We start from the raw sequence: 22248 nt of genomic DNA, 5'->3' as shown, positions 1-22248 counted from the left end.
TAGACTCCACTACCAAAAACATCATCTGTGGTCATCTTACCAAAGGGCAGTTTGGCCGTGTGAGTGCTCTGGAAACATCTAAGCTAGTCTAGGACTGGATCTCCAAGGTCAACGAAGGCGTTTCAACCCAAAGAGATCAAAGGATCAGTGTCCTTCGCAACCTCTTCAACCGCTTCAAGAGAAACGACAATGAAAATGTTCAGCTCGCGTTTGATCGCCTTACTGACATCACAAATGAGCTTCAAGCTCTCGGCGCTACTGAGATCACCAAGCATGAAATCGTCAAGACACTCCTGAGATCACTTGACAGCTCATTTGACACCCTAGCCCTGATGATTCAAGAACGCCCTGACATCAATACACTCGATCCGTCTGACATACTTGAAAGGCTCAACACAGATGAGTTTCAGCTTTCTGAGAAATGAGATATCTACGGTCCAAACTATGGCCGAACTCGGGCCTTGAAGGCAAAAGTTGTCTCCTCATCTGAAGAAGAATCTGACTGCCGTTCTGATGATCCTGAAGACATTTGAAAGGAGTTTCCTATGCTTGTGAAGAAGTTCCAAAAATTCACCAAGAAGAAAGGCTTCAGAAAGTCTTCACGATCAAGCTCAAGGAATGATGAAGCTTCTGCTCATGACTACAAGAAGAGAACATGCCACAAGTGCAAGAAACCTGGTCAGTACATCTCTGAGTGTCCGCAGTGGGACAATGAGAACAAGAAGAAGAAGAAGAAGAGCAAGGAATATGATTCTGACGACAAGAAGAAGAAGAAATACTCAAAGTCTTCTTCCAAGTCTTCCTCAAAGTCTTCATCACACAAGAAGAGCTTATCTGGCAAGGCTCGTGTGTTTGTTGGCAAGGAAAAGGATTCAGAGGAGGAGTCTGCTTCTGAGGAGGCGGAGGTGGAGTCTGAGGAGGAGTCCGATTCTGGTGTTGCGAGTCTGGCTACAGCCTACGTTCCCAAGTCCATCTTCAACACTGAAGACAATGACTTCGTCACCGACGCCGATGCTGATGATAAGGACAACTCCGCTCCCACCTACTGCTTCATGGCACGCGGTGCCAAGGTAAAGGTTTGGGAGTCTACCTTGAAGACTTACCAGAGTGATTGGGCGAGGACTGTGTGACCTTAGATCAAGGAGAATACGGTGAGGACTTGGTGTCCTGAGCTGCGTGTTCAGCACTGGGTGTCCGGGACTGTGTGTCCTAAGGTTTAAATACCTAGCCGCTCCAACCAGACGTACAGTTGTCACAGCAACTGGAACTGGTCCAACACATCATTGTCTTCAACGAGTCACTGGTTTCATCTTCACTTCCTTTTTCTTACTGTTACTCATTGTGAAGCCATTGCATGCTTGCTCTATCTTTTGTCTTCACAACATGAATGTATGATCTGTTTGGCTTCATAACTTCTTCCTACCTGATCCTTATTACACTGCAGCTATTTGTCATTGTGCTTTCACTCTATTGAATACTTGACCATGGCTTTCCTAGTGTAATCTAACTTCCGCTGCATAGTAATAGGCATATCTTCGCTGTTTGTCTTCATAACTCCCACGTTTTGAAGACTTTCATAAAAATCGCCTATTCACCCCCCCTCTAGTCAATATAACGCACTTTCAATTGGTATCAGAGCTCGGTGCTCCCTTGTTCTGTGTGATTCGGTTTAACCACCTGGAGTTTTAGCTATGTCGACTGCAGGGATAATCAAAGTCTCCGCTGCGTGCCCCGTCCTCGATGGAACTAAATATCCCTACTGGAAGAATAAGATGCCCATGCATCTTGAAGCCATTGACGTCGACCTATGGTATGTCATCGAGAACGGCGTTCCCAAGGCTGGAGAAGGTGTCACTGCTGCTGATGTCAAGAAGTTCACTCAACTGGACTCTACTGCCAAAAATATCATCTGTGGTCATCTGACAAAAGGACGGTATGGCCGTGTGAGTGCCTTGAAGACATCCAAGCTGGTCTGGGACTGGCTCTCCAAGGTCAATGAAGGCATCTCAACCCAGAGAGATCAAAGAATCAGTGTTCTTCGCAACCTCTTCAACCGCTTCAAGCGAAATGACAATGAGAATGTCCAGCACACATTTGACCGGCTCACTGACATCACAAATGAGCTTCAAGCCCTCGGCGCCACTGAGATCACCAAACATGAAATCGTCAAGACGTTGCTGAGATCACTTGATAGTTCGTTTGACATCCTAGCCCTGATGATTCAAGAACGTCCTGATTTCAAGACACTCGATCCGTCTGACATACTTGAGAGGCTCAACACACATGAGTTTCAGCTTTCTAAGAAAAGAGATATCTACGGTCCAAACTATGGGCGAACTCGTGCCTTGAAGGCAAAAGCTGTTTCCTCATCTGAAGAAGAATCTGACAGCAGTTCTGATGATCCTGAAGACATTGGAAGGGAACTTGCAATGCTAGTGAAGAAGTTCCAAAAATTCACCAAGAAGAAAGGCTTCAGAAAATCTTCACGGTCAAGCTCAAGGAATGATGAAGCTTCTGCTCATGACTACAAGAAGAAAACATGTCACAAGTGCAAGAAAACTGGACACTTCATCTCTGAGTGTCCACAGTGGGACAATGAGAATAGAAGGAAGAAGAAGAGCAAGGAATATGATTCTGACGACAAGAAGAAGAAGAAATACTCAAAGTCTTCTTCCAAGTCTTCCTCAAAGTCTTCATCACACAAGAAGAGCTCATCTGGCAAGGCACGTGCATTTGTTGGCAAGGAAATGGATTCAGAGGAAGAGTCCTCTTCTGAGGAGGCAGAGGTGGAGTCTAAGGAGGAGTCTGATTCTGGCATTGCGAGTCTGGCTACAGCATACGTCGTCAAGTCCATCTTCAACACTGAAGACAATGACTTCATCACCGACACCGATGCAAATGACAAGAACGACTCCACTCCTACCTACTGCTTCATGGCATGCGGTGCCAAGGTAAACACATGCACTACTCGCTATCAAACATCCAGTTACAAAACACTTTCTAAAATTGCAACTGAACAACAAAAGGCCATGGAACATATTCAAAAACTGTTAGACAGAAGCGATGATCTGTTGGGTGCTGAAATGACTCGATCTGAATCCTTAATTGAAGACATAAAAAATCTTCACGTTAAGTATCAGGAACTTGAAGATCGTCTTAATACTCTTTCAACAACTCATGAAAATCTTTCCTATGATTATCTTCAAAGGAAACAAGAACTTGAGAAATTGAGAGCGGCTCATGAAGATCTTCAAAAGGAAAACGAGTCACTTCGCGCCGAATAGATTAGTTCCGCTCAGGAAGGATTTGAACCACCATGTCTTAAATGCACTGAGCGTGATAATGCTACTTCTGTTGCTGAATGTTCCACTGCTACTACTGTTGCAATATCTTCAACTGTTGATGTGGTAACTAACCCCTCTGCTGAGGATACCACTGCTATTGCTGATGAGAATGCTAGGTTGAAGACATTGCTTGAAACAGGGATGTACAAAAGTCTTAAGTCCTCAAGAAGAAGATTCTGAACCGAAACCCTAGGAAAGAGGGTGTTGGGTTCGTAAGGAAAATAAATGCAGATGGCTCTTATAGGAAACCTGAGCAGTACTCCAAACCCACATGGGTTGCTGCAAAGGAACTTTCAGCATATCCATCCAATCTATCTGGCTTCACTTGTGCTGACCCCATTATTATTGATGAATCCTTTGATGCGAACTATAAACTGTTTAAGAATCAGAATGGTGAAGTGTTTGCCAGGTACATTGGTACTAACTACAGGAATGGACCGCCTATGAAGAAGATCTGGCTTCCGAAAACGTGTCTGGAAAACCTTCCTGTGAATGTCTTCATGACACGTCACTTGAAGAAGACAAACCTCAGACCAAAGGCTTCATACGGTCCAAAGGCTTCATACAAACAGAGGACTCACCTGAGTCACTCTAACGCAAATGTTTTGCAGGGAAACCATACTCAGGCATATGAATATGAGAGCGGTTCATCGAACCGTCATGTTCATATGACCAAAAATTATTCTGCTTATTCTTATGAGTATTATTATCCACCTGCAAGACTGTTTGCTAAGGCTTCAAAGCCAAAATTCTCAGATGCTGCACTTAGACTTATTGCTTCTAAGCCACCCTTGAAGATGTGGGTGGTTAAGAAAGCTTAACTCTCTTTTGCAGGGAAAGGTCTCCAGCAGAAAAATAAAATCTTCTGACGCTATTGCTGGGGACCTTAAAAATCTTGTAGGGCGCAAGATAAAATGCCCGAATGGCATCATTATGTACTTCGTTCCTGAATCGCATGCTACTCTCCCTATTAGTCCTAATCTAGATCTAAGTTTTCATAACCCACTGGTTCGTCAAATGTTTTTGCTTCACAATTCTCTTCGTGAAGCCTATCCCCCTAACTGCACTGTAGGGTATGACACCAGTGTCTTCAAAGTCTTCAGAATGGATTATTGACAGTGGGTGTACAAATCACATGACTGGAAAAATAAGCCTTCTTATGGACTCAACCTTACGTCCATCTGACAAGAGCCACATCACATTTGCTGACACTGGTAAAAGTAAGGTATTGGGTCTAGGTAGAGTTGCAATCTCAAAGGATCAACACATGGATAAAGTCATGCTTGTTGAATCCCTTGGTTTCAACTTAATGTCTGTCTCAATGCTTTGCAATTTGAACATGGTCGTAATATTTGGAAAATATCGTTGCCCAGTGCTAATGGAATCTGACAAGTCTCTAGTGTTTGAAGGGTATCGGAAAGATGATTTGTATGTGGTAGATTTCTCAGCAGGGCCACAACTTGTAGTATGTCTTCTTGCAAAAGCTTCAGAATGCTGGCTTTGGCATCGGAGGCTTGGGCATGCTGGCATGAGGAACCTCCACACCCTTGCGAAGAAGAAGCATGTCATAGGCATCGAGGGCGTCAAGTTCAAGAAAGATCACTTATGCGGTGCCTGTGAAGCAGGGAAGATGACGAGGTCAAAACATCCCTCGAAGACAATCATGACCACTACTCGACCCTTCGAACTGCTTCACATGGATCTTTTCGGTCCCACTCACTACTCAACTTTTACTACTACTGCTTGCCTCTATGGCTTCGTCATTGTTGATGATTACTCTAGATATACTTGGGTGCACATAATCCTTTACAAGACTGAAGTGCAGGATGTCTTCAGACGCTTCGCCAATCGTGCTATGAACAATTTTGGTGCCAAGATAAAGAACATCAGAAGTGACAATGGGACTGAATTCAAGAACAGTGGCCTTGATACATAACTTGATACCTTGGGCATCACACATGAATTCTCAGCTCCGTACACGCCACAGCAGAATGGCGTCGTCGAACGCAAGAACAGAACACTCATTGAGATGGCCAGAACGATGCTAGATGAATACAAGACTCCAAGAAAATTCTGGACTGAAGCCATTGACACTGCATGCCATACAATCAATCGTGTTTATCTTCACAAGCTTCTGAACAAGACATCTTATGAACTCCTAACTGGCAAGAAGCCAAATGTCAGTTACTTCAGAGTATTTGGCGCAAGGTGCTGGATCAAGGACCCACACCACACCTCAAAATCTGCACCAAAAGCACATGAGGGTTTTATGCTTGGATATGGAAAGGATTCGCACTCCTACAGAGTCTTCAATCTCTTTCATTACAAAGTGGTTGAAACAGTGGATGTGCGGTTCGATGAGACAAATGGTTCACAAAGAGAGCAACTGCCAAATGTGCTAGATGAAGTTCCAGCTAGTGAATCAATCAAGCTTACGGGAACTGGAGAGATTATACCTTTGAAGCTCATCCTGAAGAAGAACTTATCATCTCAGCACCTGATCAACATGAAGACAATGCTCAGCCTGAAGACATTCCTCCCAACAACAACACAGATCAGCAAGAGCAAAGTCTTCGCCCTGTACATCCTCGTGTTGCCAATGAAGTGCAGATTGACAGAATAATTGACAGCATCAATGCACCTGGTCCACTCACTCGTTCAAGGGCAACTCAGCTAGCAAATTTCTGTGGGCACTTTGCATTCGTCTCAATATCAGAACCCAAGAAAGTTGAAGAAGCCTTCATGGAACCTGAATGGATTCAAGCTATGCAAGAAGAGCTTCAACAGTTTGAGCTAAATAATGTATGGGAACTGGTTAAGCGTCCTGATCCACGGAAGCACAACATAATAGGCACCAAATGGATATACCGCAACAAGCAAGATGATCATGGTCAAGTTGTCAGAAACAAAGCTCGTCTCGTTGCTCAAGGATATACTCAAGTGGAGGGCATTGATTTCGATGAAACATTTGCTCCTGTGGCTAGGCTTGAAGCCATACGCATACTGCTGGCCTATGCAAATCATCATAACATACTTCTATATCAAATGGATGTGAAAAGTGCCTTTCTCAATGGCAAGATTGAAGAAGAAGTGTATGTTGCACAACCGCCTGGCTTTGAAAATCCAAAACATCCTGACATGGTATACAAGCTCAACAAGGCACTGTATGGCCTCGAACAAGCCCCTAGGGCCTGGTATGACACACTCAAATATTTCCTGAAGAGCAAAGGCTTCATACCTGGTTCCCTAGATCCCACTCTTTTCACGAAGACATATGATGGTGAACTGTTTGTGTGCCAAATATATGTGGATGACATTATCTTCGGCTGCACCAATCAGAAGTATAGTGAAGAGTTTGGATATATGATGCAAGAGCAATATCAGATGTCCATGATGGGGGAGCTGAAGTTCTTCCTTGGTCTTCAAATACGACAACAACGCAATGGCATCTTCATATCTCAAGAGAAGTATCTCAAAGATTGCCTGAAAAAGTTCGGTATGCAAGACTGCAAAGGCTTCACAACACCAATGCCAGCCAAACATCATCTAGGTCCTGACGACAATGGTAAAGAGTTCGATCAAAAGGTATACCGCTCCATGATTGGTTCTTTGCTTTATTTATGTGCATCTAGGCCAGATATTATGCTTAGTGTTTGCATGTGTGCTCGATTTCAAGCGGCACCAAAGGAGTCGCATCACTTAGCTATGAAGTGAATTCTTCGATATTTGGCTCACACCCCAACTCTAGGATTATGGTATCCAAAGGGCTCAGAGTTTGATTTGGTTGGATTTTCGGATGCTGATTATGCTGGTGACAAAGTTGATCGCAAGCCTACATCAGGCACATGTCACTTTCTGGGACGATCACTTGTATGTTGGTCTTCAAAGAAGCAGAACTGTGTATCTCTCTCCACTGCTGAATCTGAATACATTGCTGCTGGATCTTGCTGCGCTCAGCTTCTGTGGATGAAGCAAACACTCAAGGACTATGGCATTCATCTGAAGCAAGTGCCACTTTACTGCGACAACGAAAGCGCCATCAAGATTGCCAACAACCCAGTTCAGCACTCGAAGACAAAGCACATTGAAATTCGTCATCACTTTCTCAGAGATCATGTTGCGAAGGAAGACATTGATATCATACACGTGAACACTGAAGAGCAATTGGAAGATATCTTCACCAAGCCCTTGGATGAGAAGAGGTTTTGCAAGTTACAGTGTGAGCTAAATATCCTGGAATCCTCAAATGTCCTGTGATCAGGCACACATCCTAACCCTTATGCATATTGATGACTTAGATGTGCAACACACGAAGTGAAGTATATCTTCAATCAATGAAGACATACATTCTAAGTGTGAATACATAAATGTGGAATTTGACTTCGGAGCGCCACGATAATTGTGCGCCGTGTCTGGGTCTAATACTTCCTATACGGTGGGTAACGCCACCACCAAACGTTCTATTTTGAAGTGTTTCACTCATGGCGTTACCTTGCAATGTCTTCACATTTGGTTTGGCTTCGAACTCAACATGTTTTCATGATTATCTTCACTATGTTGAGTATATATATATATATATATGCTAGTGTTCTGTCCTCTACAGCATTCACTTATAGCTATATCTTCGTGTTGAATCTTTTGAACTAAGTGAATGTGATCGGACCCCAAACTTCTCTATGCTTCCTATCGCAAACTCTATCTCTCTAAGTCATATGCATTCTATTGAAACTGTCGAATGTCTTCACTGCGTCCTTGTCAATAGAAGATATAGAGACAACCATAAAGTCCGTTTTCAATGCTCATTCCTCCACATAAAATCCGGAGAAGCAGGAACGACCGCCCGACAATCCAGGCGTGCGTGGGACGTGGAACAAACCCCAAACTTCCGCAAACTGGCCACGCGTTCCTCAGATGCGAATCGCCAGGGGCACCTGTTTAATAGCACAGTGCCGCCCGTGAGCCTATAAATTCACACTTACCGCGGTCATTATCTCCTTCTTCCACCCTCGCACGAACCCTAGCGCCACCGCTAGCTCTTAACGACGCCAGCGACGAAGCGCTTCGCTGCTGCAACCTCTCCGACGCCGTCTTCACGCCGATCACGGACATCGTCCTCCCCGCCGTCGCCGTAGGTGTCTTCCGTCGCCAAGTTAGGGCACGGAGGATTGAACTGCTCGGCATCATCTCCCACTCCTTCTAGCAGTTCCAAGTGTGGTAAATAAAACTTCTTTTTACAGCCCCTGTTGATGTCATGGTTCTGTCACTTTCTACCATAAGAAGTTTCTCTTCACACAAGTTAGGTCTCTCTATCTGCATCTCATAACATGCCTAGTATATTCACTTGTGCTTCATGAAGTAGTTAGATTCCTCACTTGTACTGATCTGTGGGTTCGTACAAATCTGGAACCAACTTCTTTTCTATGAGTGAATGTCTTCGCACGATGAGGTCAATGTCTTCTAAACTGATTTATCTTCAAAATCTTCTGGGAATGCATATGACCTCTTCCCCTTCCCTCGCACCTTAATGCTGTCACAGGTACATGTCCGTGGGAGAATCCTTTGGTTCTCATAGTCTGCATTCATTTGCAGAATTCCTACAGCATCACATAAATTCTCTTGAAGCCAGTTCCTGTTGGTCCAGCAAAAGAAAGCCTTTGAAGCCTTTGAAAGTTTTGAAGCCTTTCAAGTTAAAGTTTATGGCTTCAGAAGCAGCAGCAAGAAAGGGGGGCAGACAGCGACGTGGAGGAACTTCCAAAGATCTGCCTGATGACCTGGCAGAAATGTATAAAACAGATCCTGAAGAGAATTATGGGCAGCGCAAGACCCGAATCCAATGGATTCGACGCTATTGGGCAGAACAATGGTTCAAATACCGCTTCACAACCCAAGAGTATGCTGAGAAAAGTGCCATCAAAAGACCGTGGGGAGACATCTTATACAAGAACCTTGTACCCAGGTCCAGAGATGAAGCTATTGCCCAAAGCTTCTATCCATGCATGGTTCGTGGGCCACAGCCTGATGATGCACATCCGTCGTCACTACTCTGGTGTCGTGACGACAATCTATTCAAGCGCAACTTCCAGTTTGCCCAACAATCAGCGAAGCAGAACAAGAAGAAGTTGGGGTTAGACTTCAACCCTGGCCCCTCCGCACCAAGGGCAGATGGCACACACGACGCAGAACCAAATATCATCGGTCCGTATGCAAACCTTGAGGGCCTCATCACCCGCATCTTAGTCCAAGGGACTGCCGTGAATGACCCTCCAGCTGACTCTGAGTCTGATGAAGCTCCTGCTGTACCGAAGCCAAAGCGGTCGAAGAAGCCAAAAGCTTCAAAGCCAGCCCCTTCATCAAAAATCTCAAGGGCGAAGCCATTGGTAACTGCACCTCCTGAAGATAGTGTGCAGCCTGAAGACGTATCCCGCATCTCCAAGCCCCAGAAAGCCAAGGTGCCTCAGCCACACACCGGCAAAGAGCTCACAGCTGCTGCCATTCTGCGCAGCGAAGCCATTGATCTGTCAAGTGATGAAGATCTTGGAGATGACGCTCTAGAGCAGCTCATCAAGAGCAAAAAAGAAGCTGAAACCTTCAACAATTTGCCTCTCTTTGATGTCGCCATCATCCACAACTTCATCGACGAATGGTTTGCCACACCAAACATCAGCTTCAAAGATCTGCAGCTACCTATTGGCCTCAGCGTCGCCTTCCAAGGCGCAATTGCTTCAGAACTTGCCATTGCCCAGCGCATTGTTGAACTGAAGCAGAAAATTGATCATGAAAAGGCTCAGTTCAAGAAGAATATGGCCAAGCTCAGCGTGCAAGAAGTGAAGAGCTTCAAGATCATGTTGCATGAGCTTAAGGAAAACTTTCTGAAGAAGCGTGCAGAAGCTCAGGGTTCACGTGAGCGGATGAAGTCTCTGGCTAAAAGATGTGTGCAGGCCTACAATGAGGCTGAGAAGCGCAAGGCACTTGGGCGTCCTGGCATCGACCCCAAGATGGCCGCGAAGAAGAAGAAGAAGCCTGCTATGGCTGAACCAGAGGCACCAAGGCAAGAAGCAGTTCCAATTGTCTTCCCAACTGCAACGACTGGCTCGAAGCCAAAGAGCCGGTCAACAGCTTCAGAGCTCAAGAAGACAAGAACTGCGGAGGCTGAAGCCAGGAAGAGGAAAAGCTCTGAAGCCTCTCCTACTGCCCCCAGCAAGAAGAAGCGAAAAATCAAGAAATATCGGGCTGCTCCCACAGAGCCCTTGATAGTTGAACCTATTTCTATGGTTCACCCCAACGCAGAACGACAACTGACAGTTCATGAGCCTGCTTCCACAGAGGCTCCTGAAGCTTAAGACATACCAGCAGCCGACCCCATTGCTGCTGAAGACATTGGTCATCAGGACAATGTACAAGATGATGCAGCCCTTCCTCAGCATGAACACAGCGAACTCATCAGCATTGGTCGTCCTCTGATGCCAATTGCACAAAATGCATCATGGGCGGATCGCCCTCAAGAGGAAGAAGACAATGAGGCCCAGCCCACTCCAACCCCACAGGCATCGTCTGCATTCCGCAGGCTTCGCAAAGGTCCAAGGCCTCAAGTCTATGCTGAAGACATTCCGGCTGCATCAGCCGCAGAAGAAGCACCACAAGAGCCCACTCCTATGCTCCACCAAGAAGCAGTTCTCCAGGAGAACGTGCTTGTAACCGACCCTCCAGCTAGTCGAGCGGAGGCTGAAAATGTTGAGGCTGCCACAACCAACACTGAAGCCAATGTGGAGCCCTCCCCACCAAAAGCTTCAGAAGACAGTGAAGCTACTGATCCAGACACTTCTGTTCCTGAGTCTGCTGCAGGTCCTCAATTTGATTACCATGTTGAGCACAGGCCTCATGTCCAGAAGCCAGTCCCAAGGCTGCCAAGGTTCCCAGGTCCTGCATCAGCACCGGGCTCCTTTGACATCAATAGCTTCAAGGCAGATAATACGTTCTTCAACAGCTCCAAGAACCCCTATTCAAGGGAACGGATTTCATCAGATAGGTTCTGGAGCTATCCTCAGTGCAGCTACTATTCATGCATCCTATACAACCAAGGTCGCATCTTCCCGCACAAGCGCCTTGATGTTGAAGCCATTGCTGGTCTGCCCTGTTTAGAGGAAGCATTGGATTGCTTCAAGCAAGTGGGTCTGCTGCAGTTTGTAACTGATGAAGAACACTGGAATGAAGAGCTTCTGTTGCAATTCTATGCCACCCTACACATCAAAGGATACAACAGAGATCCGAAGACTTGGGCCCTGGAGTGGATGACCGGCAATGTCCATCACGAAGCCAATGCATTCGATATCATTGAGCTCACCGGCCTGCCCACTCCTGGCGAACTCTTCGAGGAAGGTTGTCCACTACACACTGAAGCTCTTGAGAGCATATTCCAGAGGCCTGAACCAAATATGAGTCAGATGCTCTCAATGATGAAGCCATTGCCCCACGATGCTCCTTATCCAACAGAGTTCTTCGTTGAAGACTTTGAGTACCTGCCCAGAACCATCTATCACATTATCCGGCGGACTCTCTGGCCTATTAAAGGGCACTCTCCAAATGCCAAGATCGAGGGTGCAATGAAGACTCTGATATTCTGTATCCTTCATGGCAAATGCTTCAGCACACAGGATTTCTTCATACGACAACTAGCTGCATCAGGCTCAGATCTGTTTGGTTTAAAGTTCTATGCTCCTTGGGTAATGAGACTGATCAAGCTTCACTCTGCGATATCATATCAGCCCTCAGCCCGCAACCATCGGATCTTCTTTCCAGATGTGGATACCTCTGCTGAAGCTATATATCCTGAGCCTGCCAAGCAACCTTTGAGTCTTCAGAATGCAGAACACCAAAGCTTCACTCAGAACGATGAAGGTGTTGAAGCCATCTCCAGGGTGTATCCTCTGGCTGGCACTACACGTGCGCCACACCCTGCTTCAACTGAAGCCACTGATAGTGCAATTGCTTCAAGACCCAAGAAGCGCGATCGTGTTCTCAATGACCGAGAGCTTCTTGTGGCCCTTCATCAAAAACAAGATAGGCATCATGACTGGCTAAAGCGTCAGATGAAAAGCCTCTTGGTGGATGTTAACCGTCTTCGAAATCTTGCCACCAAGAATGCTTTCGTTACCCATGAAACCTGTCGTCGTACATGGAAAGGGCTATCAATGATGTGTACTGAAGCTGAACTTGAAGAGGATGGCTTCACTGAGCGATTCAAGTTTGACACCACACCTCCTAGAAGGGCTGTGATGCGAAACATACCATCACTTGAAGACTCTGAGTTCTCTTCATCTGCTGCAATAGTAACTGCCAGAATCATTGATGAAGAAGACGATGCTACCTCACCGCCACCTGCTTCAGCACCTCCAAGCTCTTCTGCACCGCCAACCAACGCCAACAACCCTGCTACTTCATCTACTCCTCATGGGAACGAGTAGACACTCTATGTCTTCAAACCTTTTTGGTCCTTTCTAACAAAAGGGGGAGAAGCATATGAGTTGATAGTCTTCAAGCGGGTCCATATGGGCGGGTGCTTTATGTTTAGCTATATTTTGCTTCGTGCTTACAACTCTCGTTTTACATTTGGTTCTTATGAGTTGTAACACTTAAACTAGATGGTCGTCTGCTACTTGTTTGCCACCCTGTTTTGCAAAGATAAATTCCGCATGTGCAACGATAAATTCCGCACTTATCTCATTCTGCAGACATCCATTTTCCATTATGCATGTCATTATCTTCATATACTTTCACATGCATAGTGGATTGTCATCATAAGCTGAAGTGGATCTCCACAAGTACAACCTGCCATGTGCATTTGCATTCCAAAAGCAAATTAACTTATATGCACATCTTCAGGGGGAGCCCTTGCAACTTATGAAGACAATTCCTCATCCTTTACAATTTCACAGACTATATTCCCCGTTGAAAACTTCAACTAGTTTGTCATCAATCACCAAAAAGGGGGAGATTGTAAGTGCATCTAGTGCCACCCCTAGTCGGTTTTGGAGTATTGACGACAAACCTAGTTGAGGGACTAATGTGTTTGTGAGAATTGCAGGATAACATAGGTAGAAGTCCCTCATTGATTCGGTTTTACTACCAGAGATGACCCCTAAAAATGTACGAAGACATTGAAGACATTGAAGCCAAAGGTGGTATATGAAGATATTCACATTGAAGACTATGATAAAAGAAGACACGTTATGAAGCCTATGGAGCTCGAAGACTTAGATCTTTCGTAGTTCTTTTTCTTTTGTGTTGAGTCAAAGGAACCACCGTACTGTTAAGTGGGGTCCAGGAGAACCAGTCAGAATGACTGAAGTGATGCCTAAACCAAAAACCTATGTCTTCGAGTGAAGACAATGAGAGCGAATCTTATCCAGAGCCGGACAAGTCAGCTTTGCTTGTAGCCCAAGTAAAGTTGCCATGAGAGTTTGAAATCTGACCGTTGAGACACGTGTCAGTTCCTTAGTGACCCAGGGTCATTTTGGACAAATCAGGTTGGGTTGCCAAGTGGCTATAAATAGCCCACCCCCTACAACCATAAACGGTTGGCTCCTCAGTTTAGTGCACGGCTTTTGTCATTTGAGAGCAACCCACCTCGAAGCCTTTGAGAGAAAATTCCTAGCGAGGAGAAAAGCCCTAACCACCCAAAGCCAGAGAGAATTGGGCATCACTTCAGTCTTCTTGTCTGTGTGATCTGAAGACTTATTACACTTGAGGACTGTGCATCCCCAGACGGTTAGGTGTCGCGTTCAGAGCATCCAAGAGACATTGTGGATTGTCAGTGAACGAAGTCTGTGAAGGTTTGGGAGTCTACCTTGAAGACTTACCAGAGTGATTGGGCGAGGACTGTGTGACCTTAGCTCAAGGAGAATACGGTTAGGACTCGGTGTCCTGAGCTGCATGTTCAGGACTGGGTGTCCGGGACTGTGTGTCCTAAGGTTTAAATACCTAGCCGCTCCAACCAGACGTACAGTTGTCACAGCAACTGGAACTGGTCCAACACATCATTGTCTTCAACGAGTCACTGGTTTCATCTTCACTTCCTTTTTCTTACTGTTACTCATTGTGAAGCCATTGCATGCTTGCTCTATCTTTTGTCTTCACAACATGAATGTATGATCTGTTTGGCTTCATAACTTCTTCCTACCTGATCCTTATTACACTGCAGCTATTTGTCATTGTGCTTTCACCCTATTGAATACTTGACCATGGCTTGCCTAGTGTAATCTAACTTCCGCTACATAGTAATAGGCATATCTTCGCTGTTTGTCTTCATAACTCCCACGTTTTGAAGACTTTCATAAAAATCGCCTATTCACCCCCCCTCTAGTCGATATAACGCACTTTCAGAAGGGTCTACAGCCGAAAATCAAATGCATCTGAAGCTATTGCTGGGGACCTTAAACATCTTGTAGGGCACAAGATCAAATGCCCAAATGGTCTTATTATGTATTTTGTTCCCGAGTCGCTTGCTACTTGCCCTATCAGTCCTAACCTCGATCTAAGATTTCATAATCCACTTGCTCGTCAAATGTTTATGCTTCACAATTCTCTTCGTGAAGCCTATCCCCCTAACTGCACTGTAGGGTATGACACCAGCTGCTTTAGAATGCTCGCTCTGGCATCGGAGGCTAGGGCATGCTGGCATGAGGAACTTGCATACTCTTGCAAAGAAGAAGCACGTCATAGGCATCGAGGGCGTCAAGTTCAAGAAGGATCACCTATGCGGTGCCTGCGAAGCAGGAAAGATGACGAGGGCCAAGCATCCCTCGAAGACAATCATGACAATGACTCAACCCTTCGAATTGCTACACATGGACCTCTTCGGTCCTACTCACTACTCAACTCTTACTACTACTGCTTTTCTCTATGGCTTCGTCATTGTTGATGATTATTCAAGATATACATGGGTGCATATAATCCTCTACAAGACTGAAGTGCAGGATGTGCTCAGACGCTTCACCAATCGAGCCATGAACAACTATGGCGTCAAGATCAAGCACATCAGAAGAGACAATGGCACTGAATTCAAGAACACCGGCCTCGACACTTATCTTGATACTTTGGGCATCACTCATGAGTTCTCAGCTCCGTACATGCCACAGCAGAATGGCATCGTGGAATGCAACAACAGAACACTCATTGAGATGGCTCGGACGATGCTCGATGAATACAAGACTCCAAGGAAGTTCTGGCCTGAAGCCATTGACACTGCATGTCATGTCATCAACCGTGTTTATCTTCACAAGCTTCTGAACAAAACATCCTATGAACGCCTCACAGAGAGCACCTGCCAAATGTGCTAGATGAAATTCCACCCAGTGAATCCATCAAGCTTATGGGAACTAGAGAAATCATACCATCTGAAGTACAGCCTGAAGAGGAACTTATCATCTCTGCACCTGATCAACCTGAAGACAATGCTCATCCTGAAGACAATCCCTCAAACGATGACAATGATCAGCAAGAGCAAAATCTTCGTCCAACTCATCCTCGTGTTGCTAATGAAGTACAGATTGTGAAGATAATCGATAGCATCAATGCACCTGGTCCACTTACTCGATCAAGGGCAACACAACTAGCAAATTTCTATGGACACTTTGCATTCATCTCAATATCTGAACCCAAGAAAGTTGATGAAGCCTTCATGGAACATGAATGGATTCAAGCTATGCAAGAAGAGCTTCAACAGTTTGAGCTGAATAATGTATGGGAACTGGTCAAGCGTCCTAATCTTCGTAAGCACAATATCATAGGCACTAAATGGATATATCGCAACAAGCAAGATGAGCATGGTCAAGTTTTTAGAAACAAGGCTCGTCTCGTTGCTCAAGGATACACTCAAGTTGAAGGAATTGACTTTGATGAAACATTTGCTCCTATGGCTAGGCTTGAAGCCATACGCATACTACTAGCCTATGCAAATCATCATAACATCCTTCTGTATCAAATGGATGTGAAGAGTGCTTTTCCCAATGGCAAGATTGAAGAAGAAGTGTATGTTGCACAACCACCTGGCTTTGAAGATCCAAAACATCCTGACATGGTTTACAAGCTCAACAAGGCACTGTATGGCCTCAAAGAAGCCCCTCGTGCTTGGTATGACACACTCAAAGACTTCTTGAAGAGCAAAGGCTTCAAACCTGGTTCCCTGGATCCCACACTCTTCACGAAGACATATGATGGTGAATTGTTTGTGTGCCAAATATATGTAGATGACATTATCTTCGGCTGCACTAATCAAAAATACAGTGATGAGTTTGGACACATGATGCAAGAGCAATATCAGATGTCCATGATGGCTGAGCTAAAGTTCTTCCTTGGTCTTCAAGTACGGCAGCAACGCAACAGCATCTTCATATCTCAAGAGAAATACCTCAAAGATTGCCTGAAGAAGTTTGGAATGCAAGACTGCAAAGGTTATACGATGCCAATGCCTGACGCCAATGGTAAAGAGTTCGATCAAAAGGTATACCGCTCCATGATTGGTTCTTTGCTTTAATTATGTGCATCTAGGCTAGATATCATGCTTAGTGTTTGCATGTGTGCCCGATTCCAAGCGGCACCAAAGGAATCGCATCACTTAGCTATGAAGCGAATTCTTCGATATTTGGCTTACACCCAACACTAGGATTATGGTATCCAAAGGGCTCAGAGTTTGATCTAGTTGGATTCTCGGATGCTGATTATGCTGGTGACAAGGTGGATCGCAAGTCTACATCAGGCACATGTCACTTTCTGGGACGATCACTTGTGTGTTGGTCTTCAAAGAAGCAGAACTGTGTATCTCTCTCCACTGCTGAATCTGAATACATTGCTGCTGGATCTTGCTGCGCTCAGCTTCTATGGATGAAGCAAACACTCAAAGACTATGGCATTCATCTGAAGCAAGTGCCACTCTACTACGACAATGAAAGCGCCATCAAGATCGCCAACAACCCAGTTCAGCACTCAAAGACAAAACACATTCAGATCCGTCATCACTTTCTCAGAGATCATGTCATGAAGGAAGATATTGATATCATTCACGTTAGCACTGAAGAGCAACTGGCATATATCTTCACAAAGCCCTTGGATGAGAAAAGGTTTTGCAAGTTGCGGTGTGAGCTAAATATCTTGGAATCCTCAAATGTCCTGTGATCATGCACACATCCTAACACTGATGCATGTTGATGACTTAGATGTGCAAACACACGAAGTAACGTATATCTTCAACTAATGAAGACTTACACTCTAAGTGTGAATACATTAATGCGGAATTTGACTTCGGAGCATCACGATAATTGTGCGTCGTGTCTGGGTCTAATACTTCCTATACGGTGGGTAACGCCACCACCAAACTTGTGTTTGGAATACTTTCTATTGGCGTTACATTCGCAAAGTCTTCGCATTTTGTTTGTCTTCAATGTTAACATGGCTTCATGTTTATATTCAATGTACTGATTTGGTTTCTATCCTCTACAACATTCACTTATAGCTATGTCTTCTAGTTGAATCTTTTGAACTAAGTGAATGTGATCGGACCCTGACCTTTCTATGCTCCTGTCTTAAGTCTATCTATCCAAATCATATGCATTCTGTTGAAACTGTCGAATGTCTTTGTTGGGTCCTTGTTAGCAGAAGATACAGAGACAAACATTAAATCTGTTTTAAATGATCAATCCTTTTTACCTGAAACCCGGAGAAGCGGGAACGACCACCCGACAATCTAGGCGTGCATGGGAACGTGGAACAACCTCCTATGTGTTGCATGATCGCCACGTGTGCTTCGGATGTGAACCGCCAGGGGCACCTGCGTAATAATGTTGTGCCGCCCCTGTCCCTATAAATACACGCCTCACCCCAGTCATTATCTCTTCTTCCACTCTTACACAAACCCTAGCGCCACCTCTAGCCATCGACGACGCCGGCGACGAAGCGCTAAGCTGCCGCGACCTCACCGACGCCGTCATCACGCCGGCCGCGAACATCGTCTTCTCCGCCGTCGTCGTAGGTGTCCTCCGTCGCCAAGTTAGGGCACGGAAGATCGAACTTCTCGGCCTCCTCTCCCACTCCGTCTAGCAGTTCCTCGTGTGGTAAATAAAACCTCTTTTTACAGTCTTTTTGATCCGATAGATTCATCCTTTCCATCCACAAGTGGTTTCTGTTGCTACAAAGTTGGATCTATCCTGTTCTGCATCTCATAGCATGCCTAGTAAGTTCACTTATGCTTCACAAAGTAGTTAGATTCCTCACTTGTACTTATTTGTGGATTCGTACAAATCTGGAACCAACTGACTACATATGAGTGAATGTCTTCACACTATGAGGTCAATGTCTTCTAAACTGATTTATCTTCAAAATCTTCTAAGAATGCATATGACCTCTTCCCCTTCCCTCGCATCTCTAATGCTGTCACAGGTACATGTCCGTGGGAAAATCCCTTGGTTCTCATAGTCTGCATTCATTTGTAGAGTTCTTACAGCATCACATAAATTCTCCTGAAGCCAGTTCATGTCTGAGCAGTAGACGGAAGACTTCGACAGTGTTGAAGCCTTTCAGTCTAAACTTCATGGCAACTGAAAAATCAGTCAGGAAGGGCGGCAGATAGCGGCGTGGAAACACTGCTAAGGACCTGCCACCGGATCTCTATGAGTTATACAAGTCAGATCCAGAAGAAACCTATGCAGAACGCAAGAACCAAATCCAATGGATTCGAAGACATTGGGCAGAGGAATGGTTAAAGTATGGATTCGTCACCGAGGAATATGCTGAGAAGAATGCCCTAAAGGGCCCCTGGGGAGATATAATATACAAAGGTCTTCAGCCCAAGTCAAAGTCCAAAGCTATTGCTCAGGGCTTCTCCCCCTGCATGATTCATGGACCTCAGCCTGCTAATGCCGACCCATCCTCTCTGTTATGGTGTCGTGAAGATAAACTCTTCAAGCGCAACTATCAGGCTGCAAAGAACTCGGCCAAGGAAAACAAGAAGTCTTTGGGATTAGACTTCAACCCAAGACCCTCTGCGCCACGTGCTGACGGCACACGCGAAGCTGAACCCAATCTTGTTGGGCCCTTCTACAACTTAGAAGGTCTCATCACTCACATTCAGGTTCAAGGGGCAGCCGTGGACCACTCTGCAGATGACACTGATTCTGACGAAGCGCCTGCACCACCGAAGCCTGTGAAGCAAAAGAAACCAAAGGCTTCGAAGCCCCCTTCTGCACCAAAGGTCTCACGGGCGAAGCCTCTGGCCACTGCACCTCCTCAAGCCAGTGTGCAATCTGAAGATCTCTCACACATCTCCAAGTCTGACAAGTTGAAAAAGCCCATGTAACCCACTGGTCAAGCACTGACCCCTACTGCTGTTTTGAGAAATGAGAATGACGCCATTGATCTGTCTAGCGACGACGATCTTGGCGATGACGCTCTTGAGCAATTGATAAAGAGCAAGCAAGAGGCGGAAATCTTCAATGATCTTCCCCTCTTTGATGTGGAAATCTTGTACAAGTTTATTGATGAGTGGTTTGACAGCCTAGATCTCAGTTTTGATGATCTTTAGCTCCCAATTGGCCTCGGTGTTTCCTTCCACAGAGCCATTGCTCCTGAGCTAGCTCTTGCACAGAAGATTGTTGAGCTGAAGCACAAAATTGACTATGAAAAGGCTCAGTTCAAGAAGCACATGGCCAAGATCAATGTTGAAGACATTCAGAACTTCAAGGTCATGATGCATGAGCTCAAGGAGGCATTCCACAACAAACGAGAAGAAACAAAAGGTTCTCGTGAGCGCATGAAGAATCTAGCTACCAAATGTGTTCAAGGCTACAATGAAGCTGAAAAGCGCAAGGCTTTGGGGCGACCAGGCATCGACCCCAGAATGGCTGCCAAGAAGAAGAAGAAGCCAACTGTGGCCGAACCAGAAGCATCAAGGCGGGAAGAACCTCGCATTGTCTTCCCGGCCAGTATGACAGGTTCGAAGCCTAAGGTCCCCACAGTGGCTTGAGTGTTCAAGAAAATAGAGCAGCTAAAGCCGAAGCCAGAAAGCGCAAGAACAAAGCCACCACTGATGATGCTCCCCCAACCAAGAAAAGAAAAACAAAGAGAGACCGAGCTGCTTCCACAGAGCCCCTTGTTGTCGAGCCAATTTCTATTGCTCGTCCTTCCTCTGCACATCCAGAACGTCGTTTGGTAGTTCATGAGCCTGCTTCCACAAAGGCTCCTAAAGCTGAAGAGAATCCAGCTGTTGACCCCACCACAGCTGAAGACATTGGTCCTCACGACAATGTTGAAGATGATGAAGTCCTTCCTCAGATCAAGCACAATTTGATATCATCGCCTGTTCTCACGAACAGCGAACTCATCAACATTGGTCGTCCATTGACGCCAATTGCTCAGGATGACTCATGGGCTGATCACCCTCAAGAATCCCCTCACGATGAAGAAACACCAGTCATTCCCCCACCACAGGTCACCACTCCGGTGATTGACGATGAAGACTTTGAGGCCCAACCAACTCCATCTCCACAGGCGTCGCCAACATTTCGCAGGCTTCGCAAAGGACCAAGGCCACATGCCACATTGCCAAGTGTTCCAGAAGGAGAAGAGCGCCAATCCGTTTCACGCGAAGTCTTTCCTGAAGCCTCTCCTACTGCGAACATACCTGAATCTGAAGCCAAAACGGCTGAGGATATTCCAGCTGCATCAGCCGATGACCATGAAGAAGAACCAAGAGAAGAAGAATGTGTTGCTACACCCCCGTCCAACCCTGAAGTTGTTCTCGAGGAGAACGTGTCCGACCGTCCAGCTCCCGAAGTGGAGGTTACCAATAATGAGGCGGCCACCAACATCAACACTGAAGCCAATGACGTTGTCATGGCTGAAGCTAATGTAGCGCCTGAAGCTAATGTGGTGCGAGAAGTGAATGCACCTGAAGCCAATGCAGCACCCGAAGCAAATCCGCTGCATGAAGCCAATGCCTCTGCTCCTGTACCTCCTCCAAGGCCACACACCATCAAGCAATCATATGATCGTGGACAGCTTGTTACCGTCCACTGGCCAATTCTGGTTCCTCCGCCTCCTCCCCGCCCTCAATTTGCCTATCATGTGGAGCACAGGCCTCAGGTCTAGAAGCCAAAGCCAAGGCTACCATGGTTTCTAGGTACTGCAACTTCACCAGGATCATTTAATCTGAATGGATTCAAGGCACACAACACATTCTTCGACAGTGACAAGAACCCCTACACAAGGCCCAGAATCTCTTCGGACCGATTCTGGAGTTATCAGCAGCGAAGCTATTTTTCATGCATCATGTACAATCAGGGACGCATTTTCCCTCATATGCATCTTGATTGTGAAGCCATTACTGGACTACCATGCCTTGAAGAAGCCCTTGACCACTTCCGTGATGCGGGTCTGCTCAACTTTGTGACTGCCAAGGAACACTGGAATGAAGAACTTCTGCTTCAATTCTATGCTACCCTCCACATTCGTGGATACAACAGGGATCCAAAGACTTGGATCCTTGAGTAGATGACAGGAGATGTTCATCATGAAGCTAAAGCCTAAGACATCATTGAGCTTACAGCCCTACTCACTCCTAGGGGAATATTATGAACCAGGTTGTCAACAATACCAGAATGCTTTGGAGAGCATTTTCTAGAAGCCAGAACCCAACATGAGCAAAATGCTGAGCATGATGAAGCCTTTGCCACGTGACGTTGAATACCCAACTGAATTCTTTGTTGAAGACCTAGAGTATCTGCCCCGCGCCATTTACCATATCATCAGAAAAACTCTATGGCCTGTCAAAGGACATTCATCTGCAGCGAAGCTTCAAGGAGCAATGAAGACTTTGGTTTTCTATATCTTCAATGGAATAAGCTTCAATGCTCAAGAC

Source organism: Triticum urartu, chromosome 7 (genome assembly GCF_003073215.2).
Source record: "Triticum urartu cultivar G1812 chromosome 7, Tu2.1, whole genome shotgun sequence".
In the NCBI taxonomy this organism is placed as follows: Eukaryota; Viridiplantae; Streptophyta; class Magnoliopsida; order Poales; family Poaceae; genus Triticum; species Triticum urartu.
The sequence above is the reverse complement of the archived record's forward strand: the minus strand, read 5'-3'. Positions refer to the sequence as shown.